Below are 25,941 nucleotides of genomic sequence, written 5' to 3' on the forward strand. Positions count from 1 at the left end.
CAAAGGGGACAAATGGCCTTTGATCTTGGAAACAAATTGCAGGGAGTTTCTAACTTTAGAGAGGGTCAGAGACAGCTCCTGGATGGATGAGCAAAGATACACTTTATTTGAATAAATTAAAAGAGAAGAATACGCCTTTACTATGAAAATTTGTGCACGTGAGGAACAAACTAGATTTGCTCTTGCAATTCTCCAAAGACGTCTTTGCACGTCTTTGCTTTTCTTTCTTTCCTTCTTCTTTTCCATTTGTCTCAGGTAAATTAATGTATGTCTGTTGTTCAGCAGTTTCTGTTGTAATTTCATAAGTTTTCTATTGGATTAAACTCTGAAATTCTGTGACATCTACACTCGTTGTTTTCTGTGTGACTTCACTTCTGCCCGCCAGGAGAACCTGGGATCCATGAGGAGAAGATAGAGCCAGAGATTTTCTTAAGATATATTATAACCTAAAATCTTCTTCAATATTAGCCACCAATTCCTACACAGTCCTGCAGTCAGATGGGGGTTGCAGTCTCAGGGTGGAGTTGTGTTTGTTTGGCTGACAGCAGGTAGTTTCTTAATCTGTAGACAATGGGTAAGACATAGAGGATTTGCCTTGTGTAGGTATTTTGGGTCCTGTACCACTCAATGGGCCACATTATCTTGGGTCACTGAGCCGACTGCATTGTGACATTTTATCTTCCTTGCTGCCATGAAGTTATGTACAAACTGCTTGTGGTGCCTTCTCTGATACTACTATCAATATTTTTGTCCACTTCTTGAAACACACACATCATTCACACATTTCACACAATATGCTGTCTATTTTCATGGAAAAAGCTATAATGATGTAGTCACTTGCACATGCAACAAGCATGGACATTTCTAGTTGCTATCATTAACTAACTATGACTTTCTGATTGGTAGATCAGCGGCTGTTGATATTTGCCCTATTGGTTCTGCTCATTTTGTTGTCCAGTCTGCTGCCAGGGTGTTTTTCATTCCAAGCAATGAATGAAAAACACCCTGCTAATGAGCTAATGAGGAGACAAAAGAGACAAAATCAGTAGATGTAACTTTCTCAAAGGTAGAAAAATCTGCCCAGTCAACCAACCTCCATATGCTCTTTGGATAAGATACAATTTTTGTACAATAGGTTAATGATTACTTCACTTTTTAAATTTTTTGCTCTCAATATATCACCACATGTGAGTTTGTATGCACGTGTATATAAATGCCTGTGCACAGTTCTGTGTAACAGAGCAGCATCTGAGGTGCCTGAGGTGCCAGAAAGAGCCTCAGCCAGGGGACTTTACCACTAAAACATACAGAGGCATGCACCCAGACACACATACATGCACACACACATACACGCACGCACACACACACACACACACACAAATATTGCTTATTCAGGTTACTATCATCATCTCCAACCGTGTGGATGTTATCTTCCTCACTTCATCAATTAAAGGTCTCTGCTGCGTGCTTGAGATTTGGCAAATGGTCCCAAAGCCCCAGAAGAGCAGCACACACTCACTGTTCATGTCTGCGTGTATGTGTACATGCAGCCATGAACAGAGGAAGATGTTCCTGTAGTGCACACATGCCAACCAAATTCACAAAATTGTTAATGGTGAAGATGATGGTGCATTAAACCAACGTTTTAAGGAAAAGTCTGAACACACACCATTAAAAACAATGGTGTGTTTTTAATGGTGTTAAAAAAACACCATTGCTATGAGATGAGTGTGTGACATTTTGTAGGACTGTGTGTTACTCAGACAGATGAGCTTTGTGTCATTCTGCAACTCCAAACTGTTGAAATAAGTAAATGTGTGGGTTTGTTTCTGTACATGGAGCTCTGTGATTCATACTGTTAAAGACATTACAAGTGACACAATGTATTAATCACAGTAATCCAATTCTCTTTATCAGTAGCTGCTGCTGCGCTTTAATGAGCAATTCACATAGAGACACTCTCTCAAAAACAGGGTGCTGTGGCAAGATAACCAACCCACAAACTGTTCCTCTGAACCACACACGTTCCTGTCAGTTTCACATCAAGGGAAGAAAAGTATGTTTTATTTGATGAAAAAAGCTTAAAATGTATGGCTGATATATTACTTTTTTCTTCACTTTTGAAAGGAAATAATATAAATAAACTATCCCTGCACCAAGACGCTTTATGATTGTGTACCTTGTGTTGTCCTTTGGGAGCTTCCTCAGAAACGGACCAGAGCCTTTAACTATAGGCTATTTTGTTCTTGTTCCACTGGAAGGAGAGTTTGTTTAGCATTGTCAGCTGTAAGTCTGGTTTGTTCCCGGTGGGTGTTGCACTCTGCTAATCTTTTGTTTCTGTTTTCACTCCAGTCCTTTAATAATTTGTAGCTGCAGTAAAGATATGGAGGGATTCTAGTTTGGGCATTCTACAGTTGTATCATTCTGTTAGACAGATGGTGTAACTCTCCTACTGTCACCAAACAGAGACATAAGACACTGGGATGTTTGCAGATATGTCTGAAGGAACTTCAGGATTTTAGAGCTGAATGAGTTTGTTCACTTCCTCCACTGCCATTACCAAAGTAATGACAGATTAACTGCAATTCTAAAACAGACAGAAAATCAACGTCATTATACACAACTCCTCCAAGAGGAAGTTGGCAAGAGGAAATTAACCTGGAAAAATCAAGCTCAGTGGGAGAAATCCCAGAAAAGAGATGAGAATAGAGTGGAATTGCTAAGGAAGGCAATGACCAGGCTAATTTTACACTGATGCTTTACAGATGGAACTTTATGGCAGTTTCCTGGGGATGGATGGATGGATGGATGGATGGATGGATGGATGGATTTTGGCTTCCCAATTGTGGTCTCACTCTGACTGCTGTAAGTGGGTCAGGAACATATGAGAGTAAACTACTCTGTGGAGCTTTGTCGCTAAATGAGTGCAAAATAAATACTCAGAATATTACTAATTAAATTAGATCATGCTGTTTTATATCATTAACAAAAATATGCCATGGCCTCGGCACAATCTGCATTCTGCTAATGTTAACCTCAGTACTCAGAACAAATTAGCTTTAACTGTTATATTACTTGACAGTAGTCAAAGACGAAGATAAAATATAATCAAAAGTGCTGGACTCTTATTAGCTGTCATGAATTATGCATGTAAATTTTAATCAGCTGGGAAGGCCAACCTGCAGTAGAACCCCCTTTGTGTTCCTGGAAGAAACAGTGATCACTGACCAATAGAGTGCGAGTCGCTTTGGCACTGCAACCTTATGCTGGGGGAGCTGCAGTCACGTTCAAGTGATTGTGATTGGCCTGGCTTGAAGGAAATTGATTTAGTGGCTTGAGGCTGGATATGAAGTGTTTCTGTGATATCGCTGCTTTGGAGAGCAGCAGAATGAGCGAACAACAGGGTTGGCTGGAGAGAAGGAATCAGCAGTAGTTTACCTCATGAGTTACTCTGTGGCCTGATGTAATCTCAGTAAGTTTCATTGGCTCTATGTCACACAACACTGTTCAGAGTTTCACTGTAGAATAGTTGGATAGAGAAAACAAGGGCAAAAAGGAGAGTCTAGAACAAGAGTGCCATTTTTCTCTGTTCACATGTTCAACTTCAGTCTTAAGTTGGACTGACTTTTCAGACAATGGCTCTAGCAGAGGTTTGTGATACTAAATGAAAGAGTTGTGATCATGAACAAGATACCTTTCTTTACGGAAGACCGCCAGTAATACTATAGTAACGCAGGCTACCTTTTCATGGGCCGCCCTGTAGTAGATGTTTCTTTGAAAATATTGGGTATGTTAGAAAGTTCAAAAACATGCATGATTTTGTGCATGAAAAAAACTATACATGGGATACAAACATTTTTTAAAGGGTTTTGTTGGCTGACAGTGCAGTGTGGAAGTGAACAGCAGCAGCTAGAAATGTATCAAATATTGTGATTTTTTTTCCAAAGCTGAGTCTACTGGACTATCAGGTGTGGAAATACCCTAGGAAGACAAGAAATTGGAACAGCCAATATTGTGACATAACAATGATTTAACATGTCTAACTTGTATGCTTTCTATAGTGGAACTTTGCTGTTGCAATTAATCTTACCAGTTTCACTTTTTCAGACTCTAGCCAGCCTAAACAATAAAAAGTTTCTCTTTATTTCCTACTTCTTGGAGTTGTGTATTTTCTTTAACAACATGGAAGGGTTTCCTGGGTTCCAGTAGCTGCAGCCTATGGTGACATACATGGGCTCCAAACCAAAAGGTCAGCTGTTAATGCTGCTAATGCAGTGAGAGAATCAGCATTGTGTAATATCTGCCATAGCATGATCATCTGTGTTAAAATCAATACTCCTTGGACGGTCAGACAACTTGGCACAGAGTTTCATCTACTGAGTTCAATCTGTGGCAAAGTGCCATCAATTTGTCACTGCTGATGCTCCATTCATTAGGCTGAACCAAGTGCTACACAGCCCCTTCAGATATATCGATGGTGTGCTTTAATGAGGCAGAATGGAATGCTTAAAATCTATTTATGCAATGTTTCAAATGACCCTGTAGAGTTTTCTTTTTGCATTTATGTGTCCATTTGACCTAAAACAATACTTTTTTTTTTTTTACTTTAAATCAAAACACCATGAAGCAGGAATCTTTCAAAGTCTCAGTCTCCAAAGCATGTTTGAGAAAGAGTGTTACGGTACCAACGAGGGTGATCATAAAAATATGTTGCTACCTGCAGGTGTGCCTTTATAGTGCTCTTCATGTGAACCTCCAATTTTTTGTCTGAATCCTATTTTTTACTTCTTTGAGTCACAAAATTTGATGGTATTTCCATCATGGACCATTTGTTTTCCTTTTAAATGCTCCTTTTATAGTACTTGTTTTATGGCATAAAAATAGTTAAGCTTGTTATCTAATGTAGAAAAGAAGACCCTAAGATAGAGCCAAGCTGTGAATGTACCACACAGTCACACATGGCCTTTAGACTCGCAGCCTAAATGATTTTTAGGACATTGGAAGAGGATGCTCTTTGTTTTCTGAATTCCTCAAATAACATCAACAGAAGACTCATTAGATCACTGAAAATAGACCAGAATCATAATGCTTTGTTAACCATATCAGTTGTGCTTCACTAAATACATTGCCATTCAGACTAAGTTATAGCAAGCTTGTTAGGAAATGCAGGGACTCATTTTGGATCTTTAGACAGATCAAGCTGGTTAAGCAGCAGTCAGATCATTCCTATAGGCTGATCACGCTGTTTGCTTATTCTTTCTGAAGCTAGGATGAATGACAGAGTTGGGCTAATTCAATCTATTTTCTGTTTATCCAACTGCTTAGTCAGTAATGCGAGTGAGATTGGACAACCAAGACTGAGTGAACCATCACTTTGTCTGACAGCGAATGCTTACTGATTTGCAGAAGCTGCTAACAGTCATATGGAAACATGAGTGTGGTATTGGTTGGCTTTGTATTTACTTAGGAAGGCAAAGCTGGATAGTTTTAGTGACTGCAGATGACATTGACATAATTACAAACATAAATTGCATATTTTATACTGCTCTCTACATTTCACCTTCAAAATAACATAATTACTAAATTAAAAAGTAGGCCAAGTGTTTGGTAAGCTGCCTAAATACAATCGGAGTGTCGTATCTCAAATCTATCACAGCTCTGTTCATTAGCATCTCTAACTTGTATCATGTCAAGTACAGACATGTCTGACTCATCAGTGCAGCTGAAGCAAACATGAAACTGTAGCTATGCTGACATGAAGCTGTTGGTCATTTTCCTACAATAAACATGACTGAAAGATTTCTATGCATTAATCAGAGAATATCAAGTGATTAAAAATCTTTTGGGACTGTGGCCAATGTTTTCATTTACTAAAGATTTTATATTGTGTTTTGAAAGCCAATGTGAAGTAAATTCAATGAGAAAAGCTTCCTGAACAGCTATAACATCTTTTGGTCCCTGCACCACTGCTAGATGGTTTTATACCTGATAGATCAGTAGACAAACTTACCACAATATTACATTTTAAGCTGTTGTTTTTCACTTTCACACTTCATTGTGTCAGACAAACTAAACCTTTTGAGCCAGCTGTGTGCGCCTTTACCTGTGGTGGCGCTGCACCAAGAACCACTGAAGGAAACAAAACAAAAACCTGAGAAGAAAAGGGCAACCTCCTTCTTTACAAAATATGAACAAAAATGGAGTGGAAATTTCAGCAGTTGTAAGATTTCTCTCGGGAGAAATGACTCGTGGTCTTGTGGGAAAGACTAAAGTCCCACAAGACCACGAGTCATTTCTCCCGCTAGCTCCAGACTTGTGTGTCTGTCATTAATGCAGTGGACTGTCCACTGCCAGACTTTGGAGCGGTCTCTGGTCCACTTGGCATTCGAACGTGCATTCAGACCAGAGACCCAGGTTTTTATTTTATTTTATTTTTTTACTTTATTTAAGATCAAGCAGTGTGCATACATAAGAACCATCCTCGACAGAGGATGTTTAAACATATTAAGGTATTGAGTCCCTAGACGCCATCTTTGTAGAAAAATGTCCATTTTCAATTGGACCTTTGAAGGCAGGTCCAACTGCCTTCAATAACAACTTAATAATAATAAGACAAAGCTATTAGGTTATGGAACATAACTTAATGTTATTCTTTTTAGTTGGAGGGAATAATTTTCTCCAATTCACAGTAATAGTTTTCGTTTCAAGCAGTAAAATAAAGTGTAATATCTCTGGTCTTTGTGAGTCAGGGTTTCACATTCACTTCCTTTTTGTAACATTTTCTGCTGAGAGATCAAAGGTAAATGTTGAGGTGAGAAAATGAAGACCCTGTGTTAACGAAATGCAACGTTTCTTTACCTTCTGTGGACAAACTTTGGGTTTTTGTTGCTGTTTGCATGCTCTCTGGGTGTTTTGCTGTCTGCCTTTGATGCATGAGGTAGATTGTTTGATAGAGACATGACAGCTTCACACACTTGTGTGTATGCGTATGTGTGTTTGTGTGCTTATTGACAGCTTCAGATTGCTGTGAAACGCACAGAGAGAGCAGTCTATTCCCTTTTCAGTCTGAGGCACAGGCAACATCCATCACCACTGTCAGAGAGAGGAGGAAGAAGAGGGAGGGAGGGAGGAGTGACAGGTGAAGGAATGATCTTAATTCTGAGGGGATTTTTATGTTTAAGGGTTGAATACACATCTAGTTCCATTAGAAAGCGAAATGGAGAGGTGGAGGCATTCGAAGACGAGACAAATCTGGTTTCCTTTTGCTTTCCTTCGTTGTGTTTGATGTTTCCTTTTTCACATTTTTTTCCTCTATAGCTTCATATACCACAGTAAACAAACATACACATCATTTATTTTGCAGGCGCAGTGGCCAAGCTAGAGCAGAATAACGGGAAACATTGAAGACTTTCTTTTCTTTGTCTGTCCTTCAAAGCTAAACATTTTTCAGCTCTCCTTTTCTGATCCTATCTTACATCACATTACCCCCTCTCAGATATTCATTCTACTTTTTATTCCATCTATTTATTCACCTGATTATAGTTATACAGTGAAGGGGCTGTGCAGAATGTAGAGGAAGAGCGGCTGCTGATAGTCCTCAGCCGTCCAGGATTTGATTCCCTCTGCTTTTTCTACTAATTTCCTATCTGATTTGTTGTAAATAAAAGCCACTAGTGTCAGAAAAGCCATTTACATGCTGCATTGGCACACAGTTGTTAAGAGTCTGAGACCTTGAAGTCAAAGATGAAGGATGCTCACTCAATATGTGAGCTAAGATAAAGGTGCTACATTTTTACACAGCAGCAATTATGATATTTTCTTGTCTTGTTACTTTAGCACTTTCTAAACTCTTTATTATCCACATAAGATAGTGTCACTGACCATGTTAATGGATAATACAGAGTACATTACAAGAATCATTTTGTAGCCCTTACAAACGATAGCAAGATGCTTCATGCTCAGCTGCTTTAAAATGTGGTTGTCGCTACAACGATGAAGCACGAGCAGCCAAAGTTTGTATTAGTTCATCACATAAACACAATGTATGTCCTGGTTGCTTTTGGTTAATTGGATTATTGAGTATCTGTAATAACGGTGATTATTTGAAAACTGTTGGTATATTTGAAAAGGAAAAACAAGGTTATAAAGTGATATGGATGGATAAAATGCCAAAGGCTACACACTATATTTTGCTATGTTCTGCTTAATCAAGGAAAACTGAAGGAAGAGCAGCCCAATAAATGTGTCACCTATTTTCACGTCCCTCCTGAAAACAAGCAAGCTAGATTCTGTGTATACAGAGTTAAATTGTTAGAAAGCTTCATGGAAAAAAATGAGGTCAGTGACCATTATTAGCCTATAGCAGGACTAAGATCACTCCAAAAAATACATTGGTGAAATATTTCAGGGCATATTCCATCAGAAGGCGGCTTGTTATAGCTGGACATTGTCACAGCAAGCATGGGTCCTTTATCAATCAATCCATTGTCTACACCTGCTTATCATTGCAAAGTGTAAAGGAGTCTCTAGTCTCTAGTTTCTAGTCGTTGGGTGAGAGGCTGGGTTCACAAGGCAAAGCAACCGTGCTGCCAACTATTCTCTGGGCTTCATTTCTAACTATCAACCAAGAGTCTGGCCCAGACATAGAACACATGATGTTGGCTTCCATCTCAACGACTTTTGATCCTTGATTAAAGTTCTTCTTTCTTTCTTCATGGTTTGATTTCTGCCCTTGGGACCTTTACTTTATGTCTTCTCCCCTTCTCTCTCTGCCCATTTCCTATCTTACTAGCTTGAATAAAGGTCACTAGTTCCACAAACGCAGTGGCAAGACAGGAACACGAAGACATCTATTGTGAAGCCACCTGTGAATAGATCAAATCTGCAGATACCAAAGATCCTCTCTAAAAACACTTCTCACTGCCTGTTTTGATAGTTCAAACACCAAACTTACTTTATATGTATACTTACTTTATATGTAAAGTAAGTTTGTAGAATACACTCGGTACACTCAGTAGAAACAATCTTAGCACCACCACAAAAACTAATATCTTGTGAATAGACAGGGGTCCACTGTACTGATGTCTCAATTGTTGACTTTGGACAGAATATGAGTCATTTCTCTAGATTCAATAAAGACGATAACTGGCCAACCCAACCCAGTCAAGCAACATCTTATTGGGCTGAGACTTGAAGGATGTTGATTTTCTGCGCTGTTTAGAATTGTAACCTGCCTGTAGTTTTAGTGATGACAGCAGAGAGAGTGAAGGATGCGGTTCAGTTCTTGTTGGTCAATAACTGAATTAACATTAAGACCCATCTTGTTCAGATAGGCAGTTCTCTCTTTGCAGTGGAGGATGATTGTTTACATCATTGGAGACAACCGATGAGCTTCATGACACCAAACATTAGTGATTGCTAAAATTTTAAAACTTTGTCAGAGTCCTCGCCTTCAGTAAATAATCCCACATTCAGACCCTCTGAAAGAAGCAAATAGTGTGAAACAAGGACATGGTTTTTTTAACCAGGCTACTTCCCCAGTATTCTTTTCGTTCTTTTGATTCATGAAAATGTTGAAGATTATTTTTTGTCATCAGGGTCATCTAAAGGGGATCAAACTGTTGCTTGTTATGTGTGCTAACTTTACCTAAGAAACATTTCCACTCAATGGAGCATATGAATCTATACGATCTGACCAGATGTATCTTCTCTGTCTTCATCATTTGGTCATTTGGTATGGAAGCTTGCTTTGAGGCTCTTTAGCTGACCGGTATCAACCTGCTTATCCATCTCTCCTCTGCAGTTAGAGGAGCAGAAAGGGAGCTATGTGATTACACTGTAATTGTGTTCTTGACTTGAGGAGATCACTCAATCACGATTGCAGAGCCTTTGCTTGTGACAAATCATGCTTAACACACCAGGCTTGGATGATGCTTCTTATTGCAACCTGCCCTGTTCTGCAGATGTTTTATTTTCTCAGTGCAGATTCTGAAGTGACCTCAAGTTAAGTAACTTTAAAGAAGTGTCAAGTATGATGAGCTCATCCAGAAACAGCATACAAAGCAATCACTCATTCTCTCAAATGCATATAGTTTATCCTCTCAAAGAATACGTGAGACACATTTGAAGAAGTTCCACTTGTACATAATAAAAGGACATCAAGGACTGCAAAAATTGTCATTCCAAAATATCTGGATCAGGTTAAAGTCAAGTTAGAATTTCTCTGAAATGTAGTGGAAAAAGTACAATCTATATGTGACTGAGTCACATAAATGTGTTAGCCTTTCCTCTGTCTAACTGCATGCGTGTGTGTGCGTGTGCATGCGTGTGTGTGTATGTATATCTACAACAACTGTCAATGAGTTCCATTTTTTGCACCATGATGCTCTTTTAAATTTTTCTTTGGAGTAGACTGTAGCCTCAGCAGGGACAACACAAGTTAGTTCTGCTAGGAGAGATTTGTTCCCCAGAAAAGTGACCACATATCCTTTTAATTCTTCCTCTATAATACATAGTCCATCCTAAATCCTTTGATGAACTATTTTTTGCACCCCAAGAACCAATTAAACCATAGATTAGCTTCTTTCAAACTAGCTGGGAAAAGATAACCCTTACATTCACTAACAAGATAAATCTCCTATGACCCACTTCCTGTTTCAGACACATAATTATAGTGTCTGAGTTGTGAAATCCCTAATGCTCAATATTGTCAAGCAATAAATTCTCTTATTGTGTTTTTACTTTCTGTATATCTCCCAGGTCTACCCTTGTGTTCATAGGGCCTTCCATTACACTGTTTAATTATGTGTGCTAATTATTTAGCCATTATAATTTCACAGTGTGTTAATGCTCAGTGGTAATGTTCCTCTTTTGCCAAGTTTTTGCTGAACTGTGACAAAACATTGTGATCCTGCAGGGTCCCTGACTCGTCTGCTTCAAGCTAAATTTCAAGATGTAAAATACAGCACTTACAGTAAGGGCAGCTGTTCTTAAAAGGTTGAAATGTAAAATCTTAAACTCTTTAGAGAAGCAATGACATCCCTCTGCTTTGAGACTAAATTCAGTTTGTATAATGTTGATACTGATGAGACTAGAATACAACAGGATCAAGAACAAATAATTCTTACACCAGATCTCTGAACGTGTTGTATGACAACTGTATATGTTTAAACACTTAGACTTTTATTTCTACATAATTGTTGGAAGTAAAGGTTAATCTTTACTGAGATGGGTTACTGTGAATCTCTAGTATCCACATGGATATCACGGATCACAATTTCCTGTGAAAATGTAAAATCTGTGAGTACTTGAGACGCCCTCTAAAAATAATTAAAGCTGCCTCTTTTAATAGTTGACACTTTATATACATTAATATGCATGATTACACACGGTGGAAACCATCTTTTTTCTTCCATTGGGTCAAAGGCCAATCAGCACCAATGACAGTAAATGGCGCTTCTAGATTGGCTGGTGTGCAAACATCAACCAATAGCATTGGAATTAGCATTGTGTCTTGGTATTTCTGCTTCCTAGCTGCATTTATTTTGAATATTTTGCTGTATGAAAAAAATCCATGAATAGGGACATTTTCCACAAATAATTTTGAGTTATGTTCTGCAGAAAAATACCCAAAATGGGCACAATGGTTAGGCGGGGGTTCACTGTACGGAAAATTCTCTTGTAGCCTTCTGATGCTGTTTATGGCTTCATTTCAGTACTGCTTTTTGGCTTGTTAGAAATTTTGGGCTTCATGTTTGCAGACCTTGTGATAAACAGATTACTTTCCTGTGATTCACTGTGAGTGGTCTACCAAGAAAAGGCTGGAAATCTCATTCCTGCTTCTCCCATCATGTGTTGAAGTTGGACTTGAAGTTACAAAAATGTAACTTCAACAGATGTTTTTTTGTACTTTCTTTTACAGTGACCAGAATAAAAAAAAATATATGTTTCTCAAATTGATGTATTTTATCACATGCATTTTATTTCTTTCTAGTAGTTTCTGCTTTATATTTATACCCCCTCTTCATTAATATAAAAGGAAATCTTCCTTTTAAGAATGCTCAACACTAAGCATGAAAATATCTGTCATGGATCTCCAGTGAAGTAATATATGTCAGTATTTTGATTTTTAGCTGTCATGCTCCCCCAACTGCACCTGCAACCACACCCCCACACCCACTTCCATAAAATCATTTTGATATTCCCCCAGATGTGATGAAATGTAATGTCATTAGTCAGTTTTCAGGTGAGATGCTTCCTCACCCAAAAACCTACCATCTTTGACTTCCTCCCTTTTCCCCAATAAATGCAATACATTTTTTTTTATCTCCATTAGAATGAGAAGAACCTGATTTTGAGAGATGAATCAGTAGATTTGTTTGCCTACCACTGTCCTTGTTTTGCTGTGAGTCTGAGGTGTTATCACAGAACGCATACATTCCTGCAGAGTTGTGGGTACAGATGTAATGCTGTACTTGAAGATCAAAATTCAGCACAAAGCACATATTGTGCAGAAACCCAATGTTATTAGTGAATAGCAGTGTACGTATGTGGAGTTTTTGTTCCGCCAGGGTGGACCCTAACAGCTCCATCTGGCTGTGTGTTCATGCCAGCCCACAACTTTCCAGATCGGACTGAGCAATGACCTGTCTGTCTACGAGCCTCTCAGCTCAGCTGCATCTATCAGCCTCTGCCCCCACAGCTCCCTGCCTGCTTCCTGTCTCTCCAATGTATTCTTTTTCTGCTGCCCCAGGTTCATGTCACACCATAACAGGATTCATCCAAGTCAAGGGTTAGATAAAGAGCAGTAGGAGGGACTGAAATGAACTGGGAAAGAATCCTCCTTTTCATCTCTCAGCCTCTTACTGTCTCACTGTCCCTACAAGGCTTTGCAAACTGTGATGGAGCGCTGCGTCTGTGCTACAGGTCTCTGCCCTCACCCAACCACTGCTCTAATCCTGTTTCCTCTCTCATAGACTCCATGATAGACTATTTTTGGGTGCATTCATGCTTTGAAATAGTTTGTATGAGCTATTTCATGCATATTGTATAGATGGAGAGCCTGCTGTGTCTCTTCAGGGGCCAGGATATGTGAGTTTGTTGGTCAGCGAGTCCGCAGAGATGGATAGTGATGATATATGATGGGACACACACCCCAGAGGTCATTCTGGGAGCATGGTGCATTACAGTGATTGAAGCCGATAATGCACCAACAGACTCCATGCTATGTCCCTTTTAACCCAATCACAACTTTGCTGATGGCGTACCTCGCCATCTGTGCTCCTTTGATTGGATGGAGGAATGATTGATGCACACTTGAACCCATTCCAGTGACTTATTGTATCCTGCTGTAGTCTTTAAGACAAGGCTTCATGGCCATTTTTCAGATGGGTACACAAGATAGTTTCCTGCGTCATCCTTCAATCAGGAGCTCTTTGATACAAAGCTGAAATACAATTACAGCTTTTTACAACTCAGAGGCATGGCGTTTTATCTACCTGATGTGAGTTCCAATCTTTTAACAAAAATAGAGGATTGTGAACTTTCTGTTAGTGCTATTTGGAGCTGGGTGGTTTCCAAATGAAAAACAGTGTGCTTAAGGTGTAGAAATGAGCCTCTTTGGGCAACACTCATACATATCAATCAATTTAAAAGGTACAGTTGTAGAGCAAAGCTTTTCATCTAGTTTTTATTACAATGCAGAGACCCACAACCATGAACATAAGTTTGGAGTCGTCATTAGACTGGACATGCATGTGTTTGAACTGTGCTAGGAAACTGATGAACCTTTATCTTTACATATAATATACTAAATGAATCTGTCTCAAATAAATTCAAGCGACATCACATTTAATTCATCAAGTTGTTTTATATTAATTAAATGTTGTCACTGTAAAAGCTTTACCTTTTCAGGGAATGTTTTAAGGAGTGTGGTTATAATTTTATTTTTTTTGACATTCTTCCAAAATGGATTTGTTAGATTACATTAGTGTCTGCACTAATGTAGGGTGAGAAAGCCTTTGCAGACTTTACAAAGTTTTCATTCAGTTTTTTTCACACCAAACATATTGATTAATATCTTTACAACTTTTGCTTTGCGGGAAGTCTTATTGGAACTAAAAGTGTTGACAAACAAAGGTGGAAGCCCGCAGTTCTGTACTGAAGAATTTCTCTGGAACACGGAGTCCAAGCAGCCTCACATCACGATCTTTTCTGTGCTAAACTTCTTGACAAACTGCTATCTGACCATTACTGTTCTCTTTTTAACAATCAGACCCAAACTCATCAACTGGATGAACTAAGTCTGACTGGTGACATGTTTTCCAGCACAACATCCAGGGTTTTGCACTGTAGTTGGTGAGAAGGGTTGAATGCAGTTGTTCTATTACAGAAAAATAATTCCTGAACTAATCAGGTGATCAGATGGAGTTTAGAGGTCTGAAAATACAGACTGCAGAAGGTTGGTGAACTTGTTGCGTCTCAACATCCATGGATTTTTAAAATGGCTTTAAAGTTTATGGATGAGTTGCTGGTGGTTAGGGTTAGGGAACACCAGCAACACCTGTGGCCTTGAAAGTGACTGCAACACCTGACTTTAATGGCCAGTAGCGGTGAGTGGAGACTAGATAGTATGTGTAAGATGTATCAAACCTGATACCATCTGAGTACCACTGAACCAGTAAGTACTCTTTGGGCAGCAAGCCTAACTAATACATACTGAGGCGATTCACTTTGTTAGTAAGGCGTAAACTTGCTTCTGTTTGTGTTTTTTTGCACTGTATCCTTAGGTAATCTATTTTTACATGTGTGCTCCAAAATGCTCTCTCACTCAGTAAATAGTTTTCCAAAATCTTCAGTATCTGAGAAGATTAAACATGACTAGCTAATGGCCGTATCATTTTCTATAAAGTATCAATAGCAGTAGGGTGAATATATGATTTAAAAAGATTGAACATGAATTGATCCCCTTTAATCAATATGTGAATCACCAGTTTTCAAAGAAAACTAGAGCACCACTGCAATATATGATAGATCCTCTGTAACTTGAGTGTTTGCTTTGCTCTGTTCCCTTTGGTAAGTCTGTTTTCTCCAAACTGTATCTAACTGACTGTACTGTCTTTATTTTGGAGCATGATCCTAAATATTGACTTCCCAAAAAGTCAATAAAGCATCACCGTGAGAGCTGCTTAGCTGTACCAGGCAGGGCTAAATGATAATACTGGCCATATTTTTATGCTCATCCTTTCACAATCAGCCTCTGTAAATAACACCACATGAGATAAAGGAACATAAAATGAGTGCCTCTTAATAAAAGAGCTATTTTTATGAAGAATTTTTGATTTGAATCAGGAGAAACAAAGAATAATTGTACTTTATATAGATCACATTAAATGGACTTACATGTGATGCATGTCAGCATTGTGATGCCAGCAAAATGCATGTTTGCAAAATGCTGTCATTAATACTGTCTATTATCTTGTTAATACAGCATTTCATTATGTTACGCCACCAACAGGACTAAAACGGCCGTAAACATTCTTTTCTTTTCCTATTTGGTGTCGGTGCATGTCAGCGTTCCTACTACCCTCCGGTGCTCCCACTGTGTCGGAGTCTCAGTGTAATACAGGTTCTTCAGAGAACAGCTGAAATGTTGCTCCAGTAACTTGGTGCATAATTCCCTGTGCCTGGGGAGCAGTGCCTGTTAGCTTCATTTCTGCAGAATGTTGTCTCCCGGTGGTGAGAGAGGCCAAAATAGAACAAAGTAAAGCATGTCAGGGTAATAACAGATGAATAAATAACTAAATGGAAAAAAAAAAAATCTCCATCCTACCACAGCACTGCAAAGCCACATCTTTCACTTACCGCTAAAAAATTAATACCAAAGAAAAGCCAAATTCAGATGAGAGCATAATGACTGCCATGACTTGTTTATGGAAGAGGAATAGGGCCACCAAAAAAAAAAAAAAATAACTGAATCTCTGATATCTGGCAAATTATTCATATAAGCTTTCAATGCAGCAAGAATCTAAAAAAAAAAAAAAAAAAAAAAAAACTTCCTGAAAACAGCAAAACAACACTGAGTTTCTTTTCCATCTGGTTAGAGTGGGCTTTCAACCATAATAAATGGAACATTGACCAATATATTTGATATGTTGATGTTTTTGATGAAGGTACTCAACAAAATGTAATGTTTGTTGCTAGTTTCTCAAATTGGTGACTGTTTGATGTTTTTATTACTTTTTAGTAATTTTTACTACTTTTTTACTAATTTTAGTGTTTTTTATACATATTTTTGTGATGTAAAGCACTTGAGCTGCCATGTTGCTAAAATGTGCTGTACAAATAAACTTGATTGATTGACTGATTGATACAATGTAACTTATTTTCCATTATTCAGAAGAGGGAATTAAATAAAAAAAAATACAATAGTTTGCATTACGATATGTGTATTTGTGATATCTAAGTAGCTTTAAGTAGTTTTCTATGACCAGAAACATTTTTTCACATATTTTTTACTGTGAAAAAAAAAAAAAAAAAAACGCGCATCAGTGCAGTTCTGAGTGTGTATCACCCGATTTTCAAGTGTCCTTTTAAGTTTCTGACCTTTTTCTACATGACAGGTAACATTTAGAACGCACTGTCTTTGCTCAATATGTGCGGGTGAAGAATAAGAGGAACAGCCTGTTTTCTATCTTATACCCCTTGAAACATGCAGATTTTGCAAATAAAATTGGTCAGTGTTCTTTAAATAAACACATCCTGTCTAGTAATTCACTGCCATAAATTCCACTGAAATGACATGCTGACTCTACAAAAACAATCAATTTGAAGGGTAAGAAAGGTAAAAGAAAATTCCAATTCTATGTGTTTCCTTGCAACCCGGAACAGAATACGTGTCTCAGGTTAAATTTTTTCCTTGGAAAAAAAAAATCAAAATCAGATACAAAAATTTTTTGGAGATTTTTTTGGTTTCTGACACTATTACATGATTTAACACTCCCCAGGTCAAAATGACCCAGGAACATTATTGCTGTACCTTGGCACATCACATGAGGAAATTGCAAGTTTTACATAGAAAGATACCCAGTCAGATCTGTCCCACGAAATCAACCCACTAAGATAAAGTTTGCCAAGAAGAGCCATTAGACATAAGCCAGTCAGAATTGTACCAGAATATTGTTAATGGTTACAAAAAGCCAGCTGGGGTGCAACTCTCTTTGTGAGACGTAATGTAATATTCCTGGGGTTGTATGTACATTTTTGAGCCTGTGTTAGGATTTTTCCAAGATCCAAAGAAATTCAAACTTGGACAAAAAGTTTTTCTTTTTAAAATGTACTGAAGTTGTTTGTTGTATGACCATTAACCCCTGAACAAAAACATGCAAATCTGTGGAGACCTAAAATTATGGATGACCAAGAGGGACAAATGAAATACAAAAATACATCATTAAAGAATCTATTAAATGTACCATGAAATGAATAATATTAAATTCAATGTTTAAATAATTTATTTAATAACAGTTAAAAAATATTTGGAATAAAATATAATTTCTAAAATATGCAAAGCTTATAATTGGAGCCTAATGCCTCACCCCTCAAATTTAATGGGTGAGTTTGACAGATATAATTGACTTATGGTGATGCTGCAGCAACAAGAACCAATAAAAAAATGCATTGCTTTGTAGCCACAGTTAGATTAAATTATATTTAATTAATGAAAGCAAACAATCCAAACTAATGAAGCTCCATGTAAAAAAATATAATTACCCCCTTGTTAGACATATAACGAACTATTGTGATGGACATGATGCTTTGGTCTAAACTGCCACCTATTTTCCCCTGCTGAAAAAATAGCTCAAAGGAAATAAACAAAACAATGAAGGTAATGGAATGACGTAGTCAAAACATGTGCCTAATTTGAGATGCCTTGGAGTTACCTTATTTTAGCTACTAATACATAGACCCTTAAAGGGGCTGAATTGAAACAAAGTGTGGAATGAAATTCCTCCAAGAAAATCTAAGTCTAGTTGATGCAAATACTTGATGTTAGTTGTTGAGACAGAATGTGGCACAGCTGTTTCTCACAGACTCATGTTAGTTTGGATTGCACTACATGCCATGAAAAAGCAACTTTAAAATTGACATCTTCTGTTGAATATTCTTTTTTTTTTTTTTACATTATGCTCATTCTTTTCACATTTTAAATTGTCTTTTTAATATATACTGAATGTCTATTGCTAAGCAGAGTGTAAGAAATCTTACAAGGACAGATGTGGTTTGTACTTCATTACTCTTAGCTCCTGCAGTACAAGACAAGCTACAAGGGCGAATGACAAACTAGCCTACTGATGACCTCCGCAGGCTTCATTGTTCACTCAATCGTTGCCTTACAGGTCGCAGCAGTCTGCCAAGTCTCTCAGCAGGAAGTAGATATAAATATAGTGCCTGAAAAGCTTTATGCATGATTACATCTGCTATTCACAGTCACGGAGGAACTCACCTCAGTTCATGACTTCACTGTCAGCTTAGTGGCATTAGGCCACTGTCATGATGGAATGATGTTTGCACTTTAAGGTGACCATTACCATTACTTAATGGCTCCAGTTCCATGTAGAGCTTGTGTTTAAAAGCTGGTAGATGACACTGAAGGTCAGAGGACTGTCTTTGCTTTTTCTTACTGGTTGGGAGGAAAAGTCAGTAAAAAAAAGGTTCTTAGTGCTTAAATTGGATTTGAATAGAACATGAATGTTTATGAACCTGTGCTGGGGTTAAATGCAAATAGGCATTTCACACAGACTTACTGAACTGTTTAAAAATCTTTTTGATTAACTTTAGAAGGGATTTTGTTAGGAACTGGTCTTTTCAAAGTCTCAGTATGACGTTAGATTAGGGTTAGGAAATGTTGAGTAGCTAGGGCTAAGGCTTCCACATGCTGCATCCGAAGTGCCAAAATCAGCTCTCAGTATAACTGCCTCTCCATTGACCATGAAATTACGCAAGGAAGGATTACAAAAGTAATTAGTTTATTTTGATTTTTCAACAAAAAAATGTGTTAGAGCTAGTACTACGTGATTTTTCAGGAGTATCAAAATTTGTGGATTTCACAAAACTGTAATGGAAAACCTTTTATTGCATCTTATGAGATACGATAGTTTGCATGCAGCAATAGCTCCTTCCTTATTTGTAAGCACTAGCCTCCTTGGACAATGTGAAGCTGGCTCCACCAGAGCTCTCACAGCACTGGACATTTCATCTCATGTTGAGTGTGTCATTTGACAATTTTTAATCTATAGCTCTTCTATAAAATAGCCCTCCAGAGTTTCCCCAAAATGCCGCATACATAGTTTAAGGGCTCATAAGTTTAAGGGGCTTGTCGCTCCAATGCCTCAGGAAAACGCTGACGTCTCTTCTGATGATGAGCATTAGAGCCGTGACTGAAATATGAAAATATCTCATGCTTACACGCATGACTGACATGATTTTTACTGACATTCATGAAAAAAACTTAATCAATTATTTTAATTGCATTTTTATTTAATGGAAACATCATAACAATGAAATTGTGTTTTTTTCCAAAAAAAAATTGTGTGATGAAAATGTCATTTTTTTTCCCTCAGAGAGGCCGCCTCCTTCCCTTCACACCAGTTCATTGTCGAACAATTTTGCACAGAGTTCTGTGCGAGGTATTGTGTGATTGGTCTGAAGTTTTTAGGCATTTTATGCAAAGCATGCTCAGACAACCATATTGATGTTTTATTTCCATTAGTCCACTTTCACTGTCTGTTTTGTGTATCTACAGGAGATCTGAAACCTTTTACATAATGTTTATCCAACACAGTTAAATGTATACTTACATTTGTACAATTCTTCACAAATAGCAAGAATATGAAATGGCTAACAAGTCTGGGATGGAAATTGCAATATTGTCGTCCCTAGAGGAGGCTGTCTGTATGAGGAGGCTGTCTGTTCCCTTCGTGAGCATTTTGTAGTTAGAGTGAGGGTTTCATGTATTCTGAATTGGAAACCATGTGATCATGCCTTGACTATTCGACTTCGGATAGAGTACGTGAGAACCTTTAGAGTGTGAGATTATTTAGTTTTTATTGTGTTCCTAGACCACAGACAGAAGGGTGAGCCATTTGCCTGTGCAATGTAAAAATCACTGGTTTCTGTTGGACTCTTTTATGTATCAAGAATCTCTTGATATTTGCTTTCAGCTTGCAGATCCAGTCCTTTAACGAGGGCCAAGGCTGTGGACAGTATTTCCTTTAATATCCACTCTACACTCAGTGAATTTGATCTGAGTGAATTTCATTGAGTTTATAGAAATGGGAAAAAGAACAAGAAAAGCCAGACTCGGTAAAAAAAAGAAAGGTTAAGATACATGAGGGAAAAGAATAAATAGAGTGTTAGGGTTGGGATTGTAACAAGTATGGTTGCCAGGGATACGGTCAGGGCTGTGACCCCTTATATCAATCTGTCCATTTGGAGCATATTGCAGACTAAGAGGATTGAGTTTTATGGAGATGGATTTCATTTGCTGAAACACTTTGTTTCTCTGACTTGATCACACTCCACCTCCCACCACCTTCCTACTCTGGAAATTGCTCTGGCTTTTTACTCATCTTTGTCATTGCGGTTTATGTTGAGTTTCGTGGCCATCTCTGTAGATTTCATAATCTTCCTCCTTTTTTCGCTTGATTTCCCTCTCCTCTCTGTCTCTTGTCTCTCCCCTTCAGGATCAACATGACACTCATTTGCATGAAGTCAATTTGACATAAGTCACACAAGTAAGATTGCAGTTTGTGCGGTGTGTGTCGTTCTTTTTCTACGTGTGTCCGTCGGAAACAAGGAGAAGTCTGTCATAGCAATGCAACACAGTGCATTGCTGATTTAGATTGTGGCTCATGTAATCCACTCAAGTGTGCACAATTTATCATTTACAGTAGGTATCGAAAACAGATGTTAATGTTAAGTTACAACAACTCTAAGATGTTGTAACTTAGAATTACAACATCTTAGAATATTTAGAAATATTTTGAAATATTCTAAATATTTTGAATATTTCTAAATATTTTTATTTAGAAATATTCTAAATATTTCTATTTAGAATAGAAATATTTCTATTCTAAATAAATATTTTTAAAGTATAAGATGAAGAGGAAATCTGAATGTCATTGGTTATAACATAGCATAGCTGAATGAATGAATGAATGAATGAATGAATGAATGAATGAATGAATGAATGAATGAATGAATTACTAAAGTTGAAACACTGAACAAATATTAGTGCCGATATAAAACAACAGCCAGAATTCTACTCTAGGAATTTTTATTAAAGAATTTTACACTATTGATACTCTGGATTGATGAAAGCTTTAACCAGCGCTGATGAGGATACTTATGACTGCAGATGGTTTGAGGTTGGTGAAGAATCTGCTGTCTCATTAGAATGTGTTTAATATTAACTATTCTTGTGAAAAAAAATAGTATTATATTGGAGGAGAAATAGAACAGAGATGTTAAAAAATTGTTTGGCTTCAAAATTGGTGCAAAGCTATCACATTTCATCATTTCATTTTTCACTTTTCATTATGCTGAGGGATTGCTGCAAAATTAGTTCCTCGATGCAATCAGAAAACATTTGAGCCACTGGCACTAAAACATGAATTTGAATACTTAGTTTATTTTTAAGTAAGGATAAAATTAGAATGTGTGCAATTAACTTTGAATCTGTTGGCATGTTTGGATTGAATTGACTTTATATAGACTGAATCATTAAATGGTCTGGAGACATATATTGTAAACTGGTGATATAGAAACCAAATGGAATTTAATTCAATTCAGTCCCTCATCTAACCCTAAGCCCTAACCTTCCCCCTAGCCCTATTAACTAACATTGTAAAATCACTACCTTCTCTTAGGTCCTCAATATACTTGCAGGTTCTAACAAACTTACCTTTTTTTTTTTTTTTTTTTTTTTTTCCAACGACCTGGAATTGTCCAAAAAGTAGCAGCCTTCAATAGCTTAGCGAGTCTGAATCATTGGATTAAATGGAGTGAAAAGCAAAAGTGCTGAGATTACCAGGGTTAACAATGGTGATGGTCACAGGGCTGCAGTTGAAGGTATTGATTGTATTTTCTACTTATACTGTTTTAATATTGAGTTTTCAGAATGTGGTCAAGCCAGATACGAATGATTCCTGTTTTTAGCCTTTTTCATATAAATACTGTGATTCACTTAAACAAAAGCACACAAAAGACATTGTTGTCAAGCACTTTGCATATAAATAATTTCCAGAGCCTGACCTACCATGTTCTGCATCTGTTCCAACTCTAAATCAACTGTAGTTGTGAATAAAGACTTTCATAAATCAAGACAGAACAATATTTAGAAACAAAACAAAACATTGAGGCCCTATAGGATGTCTAATAGCAAACATACTCTGCAACCTATCAAGGGAGAAAATACTAAATGTCAATCAATCTTTAATTCATATTTCCTCTGTGTTGATTATGCAGCTTGCCTGCTTTGTTGTTCCTCTGTGTGTGTATTAAGAAATTTATACGTATGCAAATGTGTATGTAAGCAGGATCCTACGCCAAGCCCCTCAATGATTGCATCGTGTTAGCATCCTACCTCAGCTTACATGCTGTGGGTAAAAACAGTTAGTGTGTGTGTGGATGTGTGGGTGCGTGTGCGTGCCTGTGTTTGTGAGAGTACCAGGTTAATATGTCACTCAGTTGGGGGCTGTGGTAACAGCTGACTTTTGGTGACACCCACACTGAACCGGCAGCATTGCTCGCTGTGTCTGAGTGTATTTCTGTGTGAGAGCCAGCGCGAGTCACTGTGGAAATAACCTCTCACTGCTAAACGAGCCCATCCGTCAGAGACGGACCCATCGTCTGCATAATGTCTCCACTGTAGGGGCCCCACACAAACACATGGCAAACACACTCTAAACAGACAGTTTGGGGTCATTAATCTCTGTAAGTCTCACTCCCTTAGCCACCCTACCCATGCTCCCCTGTCCTTACTCCCTCTGGCAAAGTCATGGCTATCCTCCTTGACCAACACACTCTTCCACTGATGTTTGTGTGTATGTTCTATCTTGCGTGTACTTCCTGTGGGTGTGAGTGCTCTATAAGTGAGGTAGTTTGTCTTTGTGTTGGTGACAGAGCAGCAGAAAACATGCAGAAGCAGAGATGTGTGACAGTAACAGACAGAACTATAATTCCTAGTTGACTGCAGCAGGCCAACCAATGGAAGTCATTGGTGATGTCCTCATTTAAACCAAGCTGTGTGTGTGGCTGAGTTTTGATATTTAGTCCTAGTCAAAGTCTGGAGTTAAATCCAATTAAAATACAGTAGTTATGACCTTAAACATCTTGTTCATACACAAAACCCTCCAGGTGGCTGATTTTTAAAAAAATGGAAGTGATGTCAGTTTTTGCTTCCAAAGGTGTCACAGGCAGTTCTTACCTTTTGTCCACAGAGCCAGTCCAGTTTGTTTTTTATTCTCTTTCATAAATGAAATCATCATTTTTAAACTGCCTTGTGCACTGACTCAGGCTATCTTTATCAAATGTGAAAATACATTCAGTGATCTGAAACATTTGAGCGCTGTATACTTTTGGAAGAAAGGATATTGTACTTTGAACAAATAGTGATATTTGGGATAATCATGGAAAATCCCTGGTTCCAAACTTTTTCCTGCATGTGATAAATTCAACAGCACAATTTATTTAGACTTCAGACTCGTTCTTCTGTCTGGAAAGAGACTTAGAGAAGAAACCAGGGCAAAAGAGAAAAGAAAACTCTCCAAAGCACAATTTTCTGCTCCAGCTTCCTTCCATTTACTCTGACATTTCCACTTTAATGTGTGGTCGATGTGGTTGCTATGGATGGTACGGAAGTTGGGGACAAAAAGGCATTAAAATTTGTGTCAGAAGAAGAAAGTGAGCCCTGGGTAATCACATATGCAGCGTTACCAGAGCTTTCGCTTATTTTATGCTCTGGCGTGATGAGAGTGATTTTTTCAAGCTGCTTTCGGAGTTATGTAATACACAGATGGCATTAGATTTACCTCAACATACTGTTCCAGTGTTGTACCTCTGCTTTTCTCCAGCCTGCAGCAACAGCAGAGACTGCTCATACTGGAGCCGACAAAGACAGTCGAGCCTATTTCTCCATCATTATCTGTAAGGAAAAGAACTGAAAATATATGCATTTAGGTTCTCAAAAAAGTGCAGGTTTTCTCAATGCTTAACGGCTGTAGGAACTTGAAAGGTATTTAAACCTTCAGAAACAAAGCCAGTGTCAGCATCGTATCTCCGCATGTAATGAGAACATCTATATTTAACACTTTGTAATTGTGTAATTACAAATCCATTACGTACCTCTTTCAAATAGTCTAATGCAACAGTTTAGATAAAGACCAGGCATTCTGAGAGAGGTGTATTACTAAGACATAATCCTTGCTCTGTGAGGCCAGAAGCCCTCATTCTTCTCCCATGACACTATCAGCCAGCAGCCACAGAGGCAAATCCCACTGTTGTTGGAGGAAGACAAGGAATTACTTCCTGTGTCAGATTAGGTTTATCTTAGCCGGACTGAGAGTTATTATTATTGTGAATCATAGACCTCCTTACACACACACACGCAGTGGAAGATACAAACCTACAGTAGCATTATGATGTTGGATAATCTGCACTCGGGGGCAGTTAGCTGGCAGCTAGATTCTTTATGGGGAATTGGTGTTGCTGAGAATTCAACCTGGCAAATCCATGGTAACATTACCTGGAGAAATTAACACACACAAATACATAAACGGGATCCAAATATGTTCACAAAGAAATTAAGAGAATCAAAGTGTCCAAAAGGTGAATCATTTATGGAATGAATGAATGAATGAATGAATGAATGAATGAATCAATCAATCAATCAATCAATCAATCACATTTGAAATTTGTTCCAAATTCCAAGTGGAGATTTGATCCTGGTGGATAGAAGGTGAATGCTGCTTCCCCATGTTTGGTTCTGGTTCTGGGGATGCAGAGCAGAACCAGAAGACCTGAGAGGTCTGGAAGATTGATACAACAGCAGCAGTTCTTTAATGTATTGTGGTGCTAAGCTGGTCAGTGATTTATAAACTAACAGCAGTATTTTAAAATCTATTCTCTCAGTGGAAGGACTTTAGAACTGTATGATGTGCTCAACCTTCCTGGTTTTAGTGAGAATGTCAGCAGCAGCAGCATTCTGGATCAGTTGTAGCTTTTTTTTCTAGGGAGACCTGTGAAGACACTGTTGCAGTAATCAGTGTAACTGAAGGAGTTCATCACTACACCCAGATTTCAGGCCTAATCTCTATTTTCCAGCTGTTACACCTGAACCTGTGTGCTCATTCTAGATCGTTCCTCTTCAGGTCCAAAAGTAATAACTTAAGTTTTGTTTCTGTTCAGCTGGATAAAGTTGTCACATCCACATATGTATCTGTTCTAAACTGTTCAGTGCTTGGATGGGTTCTTGTGGTAACATTGTAACGTAGAGCTGTGTATCATCTCTGTAGTTATGATAGGCAATCTTTCTATTGAGAGGTTGCCAGGCAATGGTACTTTTTTGCTCCAAGAGAGAGCAGAAAAGAATTTGCAAGCGAGCAGAGAAGTATGCAAGAGGAGATTTGATCTGAGCAGAGAAATTTTGAGCTTGAGGAGAAAGGTTTGAGAAAGAAAGCTGCTTTCTCAAAGAAGAAGTTTTGAGAGAGAGCAGAAGTTTTGAGTACAAACATTACAGGTTTTGTGAAGAAAGACGTGAAATCTTGCTCTCATACTGAAAATGTGTACTCTCTAAATATGGCAGAGAAATTCCCCCATAATCATAAGCCCCTCTGTCTTCCAAGGCAAAGTGTCCCTTACAGCTTAGTGTCCCTAGAACCTGTAGTG

General features: G+C 38.0%; 1 protein-coding gene and 1 long non-coding RNA gene across 2 annotated transcripts in view; one reads left to right on the top strand and one right to left on the bottom strand.

Annotated features, from left to right (window-relative positions):
* nlgn1 (neuroligin 1) overlaps positions 1-25,941 on the top strand; it is a 228,706-nt gene that overhangs the window by 30,182 nt on the left and 172,583 nt on the right. The window lies entirely within an intron of this gene.
* LOC106945525 (uncharacterized) lies at positions 128-11,410 on the bottom strand. Its single transcript, XR_001424578.1, has 3 exons — positions 11,398-11,410; positions 7,636-7,642; positions 128-217 (listed from the first exon to the last, which is right to left on the bottom strand). It is a non-coding gene; the product is annotated as an uncharacterized LOC106945525 (long non-coding RNA).

The sequence above is a fragment of the Poecilia latipinna genome, unplaced genomic scaffold (genome assembly GCF_001443285.1).
Source record: "Poecilia latipinna isolate Pla-1442-1.1 unplaced genomic scaffold, P_latipinna-1.0 Scaffold148, whole genome shotgun sequence".
NCBI lineage: Eukaryota > Metazoa > Chordata > Actinopteri > Cyprinodontiformes > Poeciliidae > Poecilia > Poecilia latipinna.